Raw genomic sequence first — 13,703 nt, forward strand, 5'->3', positions numbered from 1 at the left:
ATATATAGATATGCATATACATATACATATGCATATATAGATATAGATATACATATAGATATACATATAGATATAGACATAGGTAGATAGACATAGAGGTAGAAATAGATAGATAGATAGATAGATAGATAGATAGATAGATAGATAGATAGATAGATAGATAGATAGATAGATCTGCCACAAAACTACATAAGATTGATGATGCTAAGAAGTGCATGCTGCCAGGAAACGGATATGGATCTTTCCTGAGCGAACCAGGTAGAGCATGCCGATTACAGAAGTGAGATGTTTTTGGCAAACCACTGGAATGCAAACGAACCTCAGGTTAGTAAATTTGGAGAAAGGATTACCAGGATTGAATGGGCTTTCAAGCCCATAAGAACCACAATGCAAATGACCTATAGCTTTCTGGTACTAAACCAATATTCAAAGACTGTACATGGACACAACTATGGCTCCAACTGCATATGTAGCAGAGAATGGCCTTGTTGGACCTCAATGGGAGGAGATGCTCTTAGGCCTAGCAAAGGTGGAACCCCCAGTGTAGGGGAATGTCAAGGGGTTCTGGGAAAGGGAGTGGTTAGTGAGGGGGAATACCTATATAGAAGAACTGTTGGGGGAAGGGATAGGTGTCTTATGACTGGAAAGCTGGGAAAGGGAGTGGTTAGTGAGGGGGAATACCTATATAGAAGAACTGTTGGGGGAAGGGATAGGTGTCTTATGACTGGAAAGCTGGGAAAGTGAATAATATTTGAAATGTAAACAAAAATATCCAATTTTTATAAAAGGAAAATTAAAAGTTTAATAAGGTGATGTGCCAAAGTGAAGAACCTCAATTCCACTTGAGATCGAGAAGAAATGAACGACAGAAGTGAAAAGTGAGGGACCTGGGTAAGAAAGGAGACAGGAAGTGAAAGAGGGGAACATGGTCAGGTATTGGTGAGGAGTAGGACTGTAGCCCTGAGGGCCAGTAGAATGAATGGAAACAGGCAACCTCAGGAGCTAAAATGTTGGAGGTAGGGACTGGCTCTAGAATATTCCAGAGAACTGAGAGGTAAGAGACTATCAGGACATAGTGAAATGTCCAGGAGTGGGTAGACGGAACTTGTAGAGACTATCTCCATGAGGAAGAGAGAGCACCAAGTGAGGGATAAGGTTGCCATCCACAAATCAAAACTCTGAGCCATATTTGCTGCTGTCTATAAGAACTTCAGGGACAAGACAGGGGAAGAACCTGAGTAAAAGAAATTCCAGTGAGCCGCCATATCTGGGAACCTGATTAAGTAGAGGCCCCCAAGGTCTGACACTATTATTCATGCTTTGTCATGTTCACAAAATGGACCTGACATGACTGCCTTCTGAAAGACCCAACACCCAGCTTAAAGAGTCAGATGCAGACAATTACACTCAGGCAATGAACAGAAGCTTCTAAGCCCTGTGGTCGAACTAGGGGAAAGTGGAAGAAGTTGAGGAGGGGAGAAACCCTGCAGGAGGACCAGCAGTGTTAACTGAACAAGACGCCAGTGTTTTTTTAAGACACTAAGATATCAATGCGGCATCATGCACAAGCTAGTATGAGGCCTCTAAGCCTGGAGTGTTGGTTCTAGACACAACAAGAGAAAATGCACTTAACCATCAAGAGACTTGAGTCCCCAGAGAGTGGAGAGGTCTGGTAGACTAGGGGTGCAGTGGGAGACAGCTTCATTCAGATGGGCATGAGGGGAGTAGCTAAGGGATGTAGAACAGTAAGAGTATGGGCTTGGAGAGGGATGAAATCTGGATTGTAAAATTCTATTAAATAAAATTTAAAAAAAGAAAATATAAACTAAAATAAACACTTTCTTCCCCAACTTTCCTGTTTTCCCTTTTGGTCCTGGTATTTCACAACAGTAATAGAAACTCTGGCTATGACATGGTATTATGAACAAATGTGTGCAAATGATAATTAGAGAAGGAAAACATCTCTGTGGACTCAAGTTGCTTGATCTGATTCAAAATTCCTTATTCATAAGTAGCAACAAATAGGGAATTTCTAAGACTAAATTTATTATCATGACATAGTGAACACTTTTTAATCCAACCCTTATGGGATCTGTGATATCCAGAAACAAATCAAGAGACTGGGAATATTAAAAGGGAAGAATCTTGTTTAAACATTCATGGAAGAAATGAAATTCATATCTATATATCCATATTCTCTTTTATTCCTTCCAAAGTAATAATAGATTAATTAATAAGACTCTATATCTAGAGAGAAAGTTTGAATTTAATGTGAACTTAACTCCAAAGATATTACTATTTGTATAGGAGTATTTTGTTTACTACATTTATTATAAAAAGTATTTGTGTAAGAGTGTCAATTGGAATTGCTTGGAAAAGTTTCTATAGCTTGCAGATGTGGTTTATATCATTGTTTCTTCTACATCTACTGATCGAAATGACAATACTTAGATTAATTTTGAAACACATGGTTAAAATTCCAATAACCAAAGGAAACGATTATTGAAGAACCGCAACAATTATCTTTCTCACTACCTATGCATTTTGTACATTGGTATTGGCATTTGGAAAAAGAAGGAAAATTCATTTTTGAATATCACAAATTAACATAAGTACTTTAGGAAAAAGTCATTCTACTCTTTTTTTCTCTCATTTTTTATCCCCCTCCCCCCTCCCCTAAATAAGGGTGTTCCGGTCCCAATCCTCCCCCCATTTCTGCCCTCCCACCAACAATCATGTTCACTGGGGGTTTAGTCTGAGCAGGACCCGGGGCTTCCCCTTCCACTGGTGCTCTTACTAGGATATTCATTTTTACCTATGAGGTCAGAGTCCAGGGTCTTTAGGTAGTGGATTAGTCCCTGGAAGCTCTGGTTGCTTGGCATTGTTGTACATATGGGGTCTCGAGCCCCTTCAAGCTCTTCCAGTTCTTTCTCTAGTTCCTTCAACGGGGGTCCTATTCTCATTTCAGTGATTTGCTGCTGGCATTCACATCTGTATTTGATGTATTCTGGCTGTATCTCTCAGGAGAGATCTACATCCGGCTCCTGTCAGCCTGCACTTCTTTGCTTCATCCATCTTGTCTAATTGGATGGCTGAATATGTATGGCCACATGTGGGGCAGATTCTAAATGGGTGTTCCTTCAGTCTCTGTTTTAATCTTTGCCTCTCTATTTCCTGAAAAGTGTATTCTTGTTCCACTTTTAAAGAAGAAGTGAAGCATTCACATTTTGATCATCCGTCTTCTGTTTCATTTGTCTAGGCATCTAGGGTAATTCAAGTATTTGGGCTAATAGCCACTTATCAATCAGTGCATACTATGTGTGTTTTTTTGTGATTAGGTTACCTCACTCAGGATGATATTTTCTAATTCCAACCATTTGATTCGAATTTCATAAAGAAATTGTTTTTCATAGCGGAGTAATATTTCATTGTGTAGATGTACCATATTTTCTGTATCCTTTCCTCTGTTGAAGGGTATCAGGGTTCTTTCCACCTTCTGGCTATTATAAATAAGGCTGTGATGAACATAGTGGAGCACGTGTCTTTTTTATATGTTGGGGCATCTTTTAGGCATATGCCCAAGAGAGGTATAGGTGGATCCTCAGGCAGTCCAATTTCCTGAGGAACCCCCAGACGGATTTTCAGAATGGTTGTACCAGTCTGCAATCCCACCAACAATGAAGGAGTTTTCCTCTTTCTCCGCATCCTTGCCAGCATCTGCTGTCACCTGTGTTTTTGATCTTAGCCTTTCTCACTGGTCTGAGGTGAAATATCAGTTGTTTTGATTTGCATTTCCCTTATGACTTAAGATGTTGAACATTTCTTTAGGTGTTTCTCACCCATTCGGCATTCCTCAGCTGTGAATTATTTGTTTAGCTCTGAACCCATTTTTTAATAGGGTTATTTGTCTCCCTGAAGTCTAACTTCTTGAGTTCTTTGTATATTTTGGATATAAGACCTCTTTCTGTTGTAGGAATGGTAAAGATCTTTTCCCAATCAGTTGGTTGCCATTTTGTCATAACCACAGTGTCCTTTCCCTTACAGAAGCTTTGCAGTTTTATGATATCCCATTTGTCGATTCTTGATCTTAGAGCATAAGCCACTGGTGTTTTGTTCAGGAATTTTGTTCCAGTGCCCATGTGTTCCAGATGCTTCCCTAGTTTTTTTCTTTTAGTTTGAGTGTATCTGGTTTGAAGTGGAGGTCCTTGATCCGCTTGGACTTATCCTTTGTACAGGGTGATAAACATGGATAGATATGCATTCTTCTACATGTTGACCTTCAGGTGAACCAGCACCATTTGCTGAAAATGCTATCTTTTTTGCATTTGATGGTTTTGTCTCCTTTTTCAAAAATCAAGTGCCCAGAGGTGTGTAGGTTCATTTCTGGGTCATCAATTCTGTTCCATTGGTCTATTTTTCTGTCTCTGTACCAATACCATGCAGTTTTTATCACTATTACTCTGTAATACTGCTTGAGTTCAGGGATCGTGATTCCCCCTGAAGTCCTTTTATTGTTGAGAATAGTTTTAGCTATCCTGGGTTTTTTGTTATTCCAGATGAATTTGCAAATTGTTCTGTCTAACTCTTTGAAGAATTGGATTGGAATTTTGATGGGGATTGCATTGAATCTGTAGATTGCTTTTGGTAGAATGGCCATTTTTACTATATTAATCCTGCCAATCCATGAGCATGGAAGATCTTTCCATCTTCTGAGGTCTTCTTCAATTTCTTTCTTCAGAGTCTTGAAGTTCTTATTGTACAAATCTTTTACTTGCTTGGTTAAAGTCACACCGAGGTACCTTATATTATTTGGGTCTATTATGAAGGGTGTCGTTTCCCTAATTTCTTTCTCAGCTTTTTTCTCTTTTGTGTAGAGGAAGGCTACTGATTTATTTGAGTAAATTTCATACCCAGCCACTTTGCTGAAGTTGTCTATCAGCTTTAGTAGTTCTCTGGTGAAATTTTGGGATCACTTAAATATACTATCATATCTTCTGCAAATAGTTATATTTTGACTTCTTTTTTCCAAACTGTATCCCCTTGACCTCCTTTTGTTGTCTGATTGCTCTGGCTAGAACTTCGAGAACTATATTGAATAAGTAGGGAGAGAGTGGGCAGCCTTGTCTAGTCCCTGATTTTAGTGGGATTGCTTCAAGTTTCTCTCCATTTAGTTTAATTTTAGCAACTGGTTTGCTGTATATGACTTTTACCATGTTTAGGTATGGGCCTTGAATTCCTATTCTTTCCAGGACTTTTATCATGAAGGGGTGTTGAATTGTGTCAAATGCGTTCTCAGCACCTAATGAAATGATCATGTGGTTTTGTTCTGTCAGTTTCTTTATATAATGGTCACGTCGATGGTTTTCCGTATATTAAACCATCCCTGCATGCCTGGGATGAAACCTACTTGATCATGGTGGATGATTGTTTTTATGTGCTCTTGGATTCGGTTTGCCAGAATTTTATTGAGTATTTTTGCGTCGATATTCATAAGGGAATTTGGTCTGAAGTTCTCTTTCTTTGTTGGGTCCTTGTGTGGTTTAGGTATAAGAGTAATTGTGGCTTCATAGAAGGAATTCGGTAGTGCTCCATCTTTTTCAATTTTGTGGAATAGTTTGGATAATATTGGTATGAGGTCTTCTATGAAGGTTTGATAGAATTCTGCACTAAACCTCTCTGGACCTGGAATCTTTTTGGTTGGAAGACGTTTAATGACTGCTTCTATTTCCTTAGGAGTTATGGGGTTGTTTAACTAGTTTATCTGTTCCTGATCTACCTTCGTTACCTGATATCTGTCTAGTAAATTGTCCATTTCCTGCAGATTTTCAAGTTTTGTTGAGTATAGACTTTTATAGAAAGATCTTATGATTTTTTGAATTTCCTCTGAATCTGTAGTTATGTCTCCCTTTTCATTTCTGATTTTGTTAATTTGGACACACACTCTGTGTCCTCTCATTCGTCTGGCTAATGGTTTATCTATGTTATTGATTTTCTCAAAGAATCAACTTTTGGTTCTTTTGATTCTTTCTATGGTCCTTTTTGTTTCTATTTGGTTGATTTCAGCTCTGACTTTTATTATTTCCTGCCTTCTACTCCTCCTGGTTGTATTTGGTTCTTTTTGTTCTAGAGTTTTAAGTGTGTTGTCAAGCAGGTGACATATGCTCTTTCCTCTTTCGTTCTGCAGGCACTTAGCGCTATGAGTCATTCTACTCTTACTGAAGGATGTATTTATTAAATACAAAATTAGTTTTAACAGAACTTAAAAGGACAGTTTTGTTTTATTTTTTTAACTGTCCTATAAGAAATAAACTGTAGTTTGGTCATTTTGCTTATTAATGTACCAAGGAGTAATAATGTAAGGATATAATTCTGTGACATAGAAATTTTGCATACACAATAGCCATCCCATCAAATCATTCTTGTTATATTTGATTTTGCATTCCATTGCAATTCAAAATAAGTATCTTATATTTTCTGGCACTTTAGCAATAGGGTATTCTCATTTCTCAAATAACATGCTTTTACATTTTTATCTCAAAATATTTAGAAACAAATTAGGAAAAATAAATGTACTACAGAGTTTCCTTTATGCCTGTACTTAATATCAAAATATATCCTGTAAATTTTAGCTATTTTTGCAATTCCATTCACCATGATACATTAGATTTATTCTGGCTCTACATGTTTGACAGATTCAGCCGCACAAAAATGGTTGTCGTTATCACAGAACAGACAAAAATGTTGGCAACTAAGAAGGTTGCAATAAAAAACAGTCAATTAGAATTAAAGGGGTAAATAATGAAGAAGATTAATGCATGCTGGCTGGAAAACAGTACCGACCAACAAAACTGCACACGTATGAGCTTTAAATTTTAAGTAAAATATATTGTATGGAAATATGAACCCGTTCTAAAATGATAATCCTTATATCCTATTAGAATATCTAAAATATTTATATTATTCTTTTGAATGTATAAGGTTATTTTAAGTTTTATAGTGAGTCTTTTCTTAGAGGCACTTGTCTCTTTACATTCTTGTTTGCTTTACGATTAGAGAGTGGAGAGCCTGGATTCCATCCCTCCACTATACCACAGCACTTTTAACAATTTTTAAATGAATTCATTTCCTAATTTTATACTAAGTGTGAAAGTCATACACACAGATAGTACTGCTTCATATAAAGAATTATATTCATAGTATTGCATTCAATCAATTAATAACTTTATATTTTCACAGTTTAAAAGGATGTTTGTATGTGTCTGAAAATACATGGAAGATACCTGTATCCCAACACTGACCCAATACTCTCTATTGCTGTCTTATCCCATAAAAACCTTTTTGAGAGTATATCAAGCTATGTTGAAAAATATGCCAATGATTCTTCAACCAATAAATCTAATAAAAACAGCTGTCTATTTTTCTTTCCAATGATTCTGTGTGTTCATATAAGAAAATGGAACTATTATTTCAATTGCATTTCTCTAAAAACATGAAATACTACAGTCTGCTGACCCTTGCCTTTCATATATAACCAAGATTCTTGAATCTTTTAAGTTAAACCAGCATCTAGAAGCTCTCTCATTTCTTTGAGGTAAGTCTCCTGCTCCTTTCTCACTCATTTCCTTCTTTTCTTATTGGATATTGTCTGTATTTACATTTCAAATGTTATACCCTTTCCTGTTTCCCCTCTCTCCCATCGACCCTTTCCATGTTTCTGTGAGTTTTCTACGATTACTGCCTGCCCACTCACACCTCAACACTCTGGCATTCCCTACACTAGAGAAACCAGACTTCATAGGACCAAGTCCTTTCATCCTATTCATTCCAGAAAATGCCATGCTCTTCTATATATGAGGCTGAAGCCATGGATACCTCCATGTGTACTCCTTGATTGGTATTTAATCCCTCACTTCCTTCTTCATTCACTGGACAAAAGCTTATTATGATTCACTGCTGTCAGTGCTGTCCTTGCAGTAGGGAAAACAATGGTCAGTGATCCTGGACCTCAGTAAGCTGAAAGTTCAGACAAATGCATGAACACATGTAACCAGAGCTTGGTTCCCACTAAAAAAAAGCATGCAAATATTTTCCAAATGTTGTGTAATGAACACTTGCCGTGGGGTTCAATGCTGTTTCAAAATACTATTGCCAGTATTACTTGGTGGCCATCTCCATGAGTGAGTGGGTCATCATTTATTTGAGATTATTTATTTAGTGTTGACTATTGAGAGCCTCAGACAAATTTCTTCCAGCAGATCTTTACACACACGCATGGTTCCTTATTTGTTTTTTGTTTTCTTTGGTTTGGTTTTGTATCAATATATATAGAGCACAAAACTTAGCACTCTATCATTTTTGTACAGTACTCAGCATCTCTGGTGTGTGCCTGTCACACCCTCTCTGACCCAGATCTTTTTGAATTTATGGAGCTGAGATGCCATGCATTTTACACATAGTAACCATCTTCCTTCTCTCTCCTCCCAGACCCCAAATCTCCTGCTTCTTACCACTGTTGATAAATACTTTATATACACTGATATATGCAGGACCAGAAAATACCTGTCTTTTTTGCTATTAACTTGGCATCCTCAGGCTCCTTCCATGCAGCATATGTCAAATGCCTGAGTGATATTACACCCCAAGGAGAGCCTAAAGCTGATAACTCTACAAACTAAAACTTTATTTTTTTTCCAAATATCACTATTTGTTGATGACTCTTAAAATCTTTAACCTCCCTGTAGCCCTCCAGGCACCAGCGTAAAAGAAAGGATGGGGGCATTGTGGAGTGGGGGTGGTGTCCCTCTTTAGAAAGGTTCATTGGAGCAACTCCCATCTGTGTTCTCTGGAAACCAGAATTTCAGTTCTCAAGTTGGAATAGGCAGCTTGTTCCATTAGCAAACATTTCATGAATACACTAGTAGTTCTGGTCTGTAGACTTGTCATAACAAACAGGAAAGAGCAGCAGTGGCACAATCTAGTATAACAGCCAGGCTTCTGTCAGTAACCTGGACAGAGAGACATTCTATGTTGTGGTTCTCTCAGGGAATTGAAGATCAACAGAGACTCAAGATGCAAAAACATTGTTCCTGCTGCTTTATTTGTTTGTCATAGTCTGTATTGCCAGATTTCCCTTGGAAATATATAAGGTGTTTGAAACGTTTGCTGCTACAAATATATTACTGTTGCTGAATAATCCTGTACATCATTTTCTCCTCAGAGGGATAGAGACTATTCCAATCCTTTATAGCTATTGCCACTAATGGTGAAATGGGTAATCCAATATGTGATCAGAGGAGATGCTTTGACCATGTTTCCAAAATAAGAAGTTTAAAAACCTGTGAGCTTTAATGGTACTGCAAACTCTTAAAACCACCTCAATAGCAGTTACTTATTCTTACTCTTGTATGTAATAAAATAAAGTTAGTTAAAAAAAGGTGAAAACAAGGTGTTTTTGAAAGTGTAAGCCTGATGGTGCCTTTGATCAAAATGATAATTATCAAAACTCTGATTTCAAGCAAGTTTATAAACTAATGTTTGCAAGATGTGAAGCGCCTATTTTATTATTCCTATTATGTTTGGCTAAAGGCACATGGCATCTAGTTGTAGGGATAAGGAATCACTTATTTTTGGAGAAAGTGTATGAGTGAGTTAGAGAAGTAAAGGACATCATTTCAATCCCCAAGTACATAGAAGTCGGATTGGTAGAACCATCATCATGTTAAACAAGCAGAAATGAGTACTAAGACAGAGCCATTTAGCAATAACATCATTTTTCTCTTATTTGGCTAAACCATATACATCATGCCTAGGGAAATTCTTTTAAAGCAAGGATTTTGCTTTTTAAAAGCATGTATGTATGTATGTATGTATGTATGTATGTATGTATGTATGTATGTGTATGTCTATATGTGTATGAGTACATAAGGACATATGTTTATATCTTGTACATATATTTATATTTGTATATGTATATATGTATATATTTGTATATATGTGTATGTGGCCATATGTATATATGTGTGTGTGTGTCTGTGTGTATGTATATATATATGTTTATATATGTGTGTACATATATATATGTGTCTGTACGTGTATATATGTAACATACAAATGCACTCTATTTTCTAATTTTATGAAACAATTCTGATGTATACATTAGTACTCAAGAATTTTAAAAGCTGCTTTATAAATTTTGATTCAGGTTAAATTTCAGTTCAGAAAACAGATTCAATAAAGATAATTAATTTTTATGCTATCAAATTTCTCAACTATTTCATAAAAACACAAATATTTACTTTAGTTATGTGACTGTATACGTTTTAGCATGAAACATAACTAATTAGCTTTTCCAGCATGTGATATAATTAGAGGATAATACTAGACCTATGTGAGGGAGAAAATATATCAAAGTACTGCAATATGTGATAGATCAGAGTGATAGATAGATAGATACATACATACATAAATACATTCATACATACATTCATACATACATACATACATGCATATTTACACTGATTAAAGATCACAGATGATATTGTCTACTTTCCTGTCCATCTCCGCTAACCTCTACCCCTCACCTTTTATAGTGATTGTCCCCTCCACATTGATATCCCCTTACTTAATGTCCCAGACAAATAAATATCCAAACTTTTAAAATTGGTTAGAGTGCTAAACCAAGAATTCTCAACTGAGGTACCTCAATAGCTGAGAAAAACATCAAGAAATGTTCAACATCCATACTTATCTGAAAAAGGCAAATCAAAATGAACCAGAGATTCTACATTACACCAATCTCAATGACTAAGATAAAAAACTGATGCAGTAGCAGAGTAAGCTAGGATGTAGACAAATGGAACACTCCCTCACTGCTGGTGTTATTAGTACCTGTAGAGCCACTTTGGATATCAATATGGACGTTCAGAGAAAATTGCAAATAGCTTTACCTGAAGACACAGCTTTACCACTCACTTCAACACATATACTCAACCTTGATCCACATACAAAAAGGACATGAGGTTGAACAGGTTCACAACAGCCTTACTTACAATAGTCGAATGCTGGGCGCAAGCGTGATTTACCTCAACTCCACTGAGGAATAAATAGAGAAAGTGTGCTATATTTAAACAAAGGAACACTACTAAGGTATTAAAAATGAGGACACCAAGAACTTTGTAGGCAAAGGGATGGTGCTGGAAATTAGTGAAGTAACAGAGATCAAAAAGGACATAACATGGGATGAACTTAGTGACAAATGGATGTTAGCCTTAAAGCTCAGAACTCCCATTATTGAGAGCATTTATCACATGAAAGGTAACATGTTACGAGGCCAGATTGCGAATCCTTGCAAACAACTTAGAATGGAGAACAAAATAATCATGGAAGGCAGAGGGACGGAGGGACTTATTTAGAGGTAGAGAATGATGGACAAAGTGGGGGGAGTTGCAACAATGAAAAGAGACAGGAGAGAATTCCAGAGGAAAAGTGTAATAAATGACAACAAACATCAGTGGTTGGTGGTGAACTTGGGTTTCCCCAGGAAAGTCCCAGGTGCCAGGGATGCAAGAGGTTCTGATAAACCTAATGGGATGATGGTAGTTGAAATACCAAGCAGCAAAGAGATAGAACCATTAGAGACTGCCTCCTGTAGCTAGACATGCCCACCAGTGAAGGAATGGTGCTTCCCACACAATTCAAAATCTTTATCCTATATACATCCAAGGTCTAAAAAAAGACAAATACAAAAACAGAGCAAAAACTGAAGGAAAGGCCCTTCAGAGACACACCACCATAAGAAACATTTCTTCCACAGACTCTAAATCCTTGCCCTATTCCTGATTTCAAATGTGCTTACAGATAAGACCCTAATATGTTTGCCCTCTGAGGGGCTCTGCCATCACCTGACTGTGACAGATGCAGAAACACCTAAGCATTTGACAGCACCTGACAGCCACAAAAGAAGAGTTAGGGGAATGCCTTAAGTATCTGGAGGGGATTGCAACCCAATTTGAAGAATAACAGTATCAACTAAATATAACCTTCAGACCCTCAGGAAATTTTCCACATCCTAGAGTATGCTTTGCCCAGTCGAAGACTTCTGCTACACAAATAGCAGAGTACATGGTGAAGACAACTGCCTCATCTGCCATATGTGTGAAGGGAGGCAATTGGTCCTGTGGAGACTTCATATCCCAGAGAAGGGGATGTTAGAGGACTAAAGCGGAAGTGCGCATGTAGATGGGGAGCACCATATTAGAAAAATGAGGAACAGAATAGCTTAGGGGATTCAAGAAAGAAAGACCAGTTTGGGAAATGACATTTGAAATGTAAGCAAATAAATAGATTATTTTACATATATAATTTATATAATTAATATTTTTTAACAGCAGAGATATTCCCATCTGTCTCCTTAAGGACTGTATATTTCACTATCTGTACTATAGCTTTATTGAAAGTTGAAATCCATAAGTACTGTGAGTTTCTTATTATTAAATTTCACATAGAAACACCCAATCAATGTTTTATCTTCTGTCCTTATAGCTTTAAATCTTTAGTTTGACAAAAAACATAATTAAATAAAAAAATAGTTTTTATTTCTGTTGCATATGGTTTTCATTCAATGCCTCAAACGTCTCCCAATTTAACTGTACATCTCTACATTCCATCCATTGTCATACTCTTCCCACTCTCTTCACATTTGACATTCCTGTTCCTGACAGTGTTCCTCTGCAATCCATAAGTACATTTGTACATCACAAAGTGAGGATAGTCTGGACCACATCCCTTGATTTTTACACTAAACTAATCAAACTGATACAGTGTGGAGAATTAATATTCAGATTAAAGTGAAAATGTATCCCATTTTTCTCTTAGGTCCAGATTATCTCATCTATGATGACTTTCACATGATCCATTCATTATCCTGAAAATTACATGCTTTCCTTTTCCAATCTGTAAAAGCACCACATTTTCTTTATGCATTCATTTGTTAAAAAACAACGTGAATATTTCTAAATATTCAAGAGTCTCTATACTAGCATGAATCAACATTTGGATATATTTTCCTCGCGTTATATCTTTAGGTGCATACATTTCCATGTTTCTGAAGAAACATCATACTGATTTCCAAAGTTGCTGTTGAAGTTTGCATTCCCACCAGAAGAATATCAATGTTCCCCTCTCCCCATAACACAGCAAACATAAGTTGACTCATGTGTTATAAAACTAAAATTTCTGAAAGGGAGGAAAAAAATCTCAGAATAATTTTGATTTGCATTTCTGTATTGTATAAGGATGATAAATATTTCACTTTCGATTCTTAGTCACTTGAGTTTCTTCACTTTTGAATATTTTGCTTAGACATGTAGCCAAATTTAATTATGTTTTCTTGATATATAGTGTTTTAGTTTTTTCTATTATTATTATTTATAGAAGCCTGCTTTTGAACATGTACATGGAAATAATGCTTACTATTTTTCAAAATAGCCACTTTAAACTTATTAAGATCAAATTACATAATGCACATATTCAACTCACAGAATTGGCAGATCTGTTTTAACCAAGCGAAATCATAAGGTCGCTTCATGAAGTATCCCTATATAATAAAATATTTTCTATGTACATAACATTGAGGAATAGAGTTCATATATTTTATTCTTTGAGATTTTCCGCCAATGAATTTTGATGATAATCTTTCCATTTAT

The sequence above is a fragment of the Rattus norvegicus genome, chromosome Y, assembly GCF_036323735.1.
Source record: "Rattus norvegicus strain BN/NHsdMcwi chromosome Y, GRCr8, whole genome shotgun sequence".
In the NCBI taxonomy this organism is placed as follows: domain Eukaryota; kingdom Metazoa; phylum Chordata; class Mammalia; order Rodentia; family Muridae; genus Rattus; species Rattus norvegicus.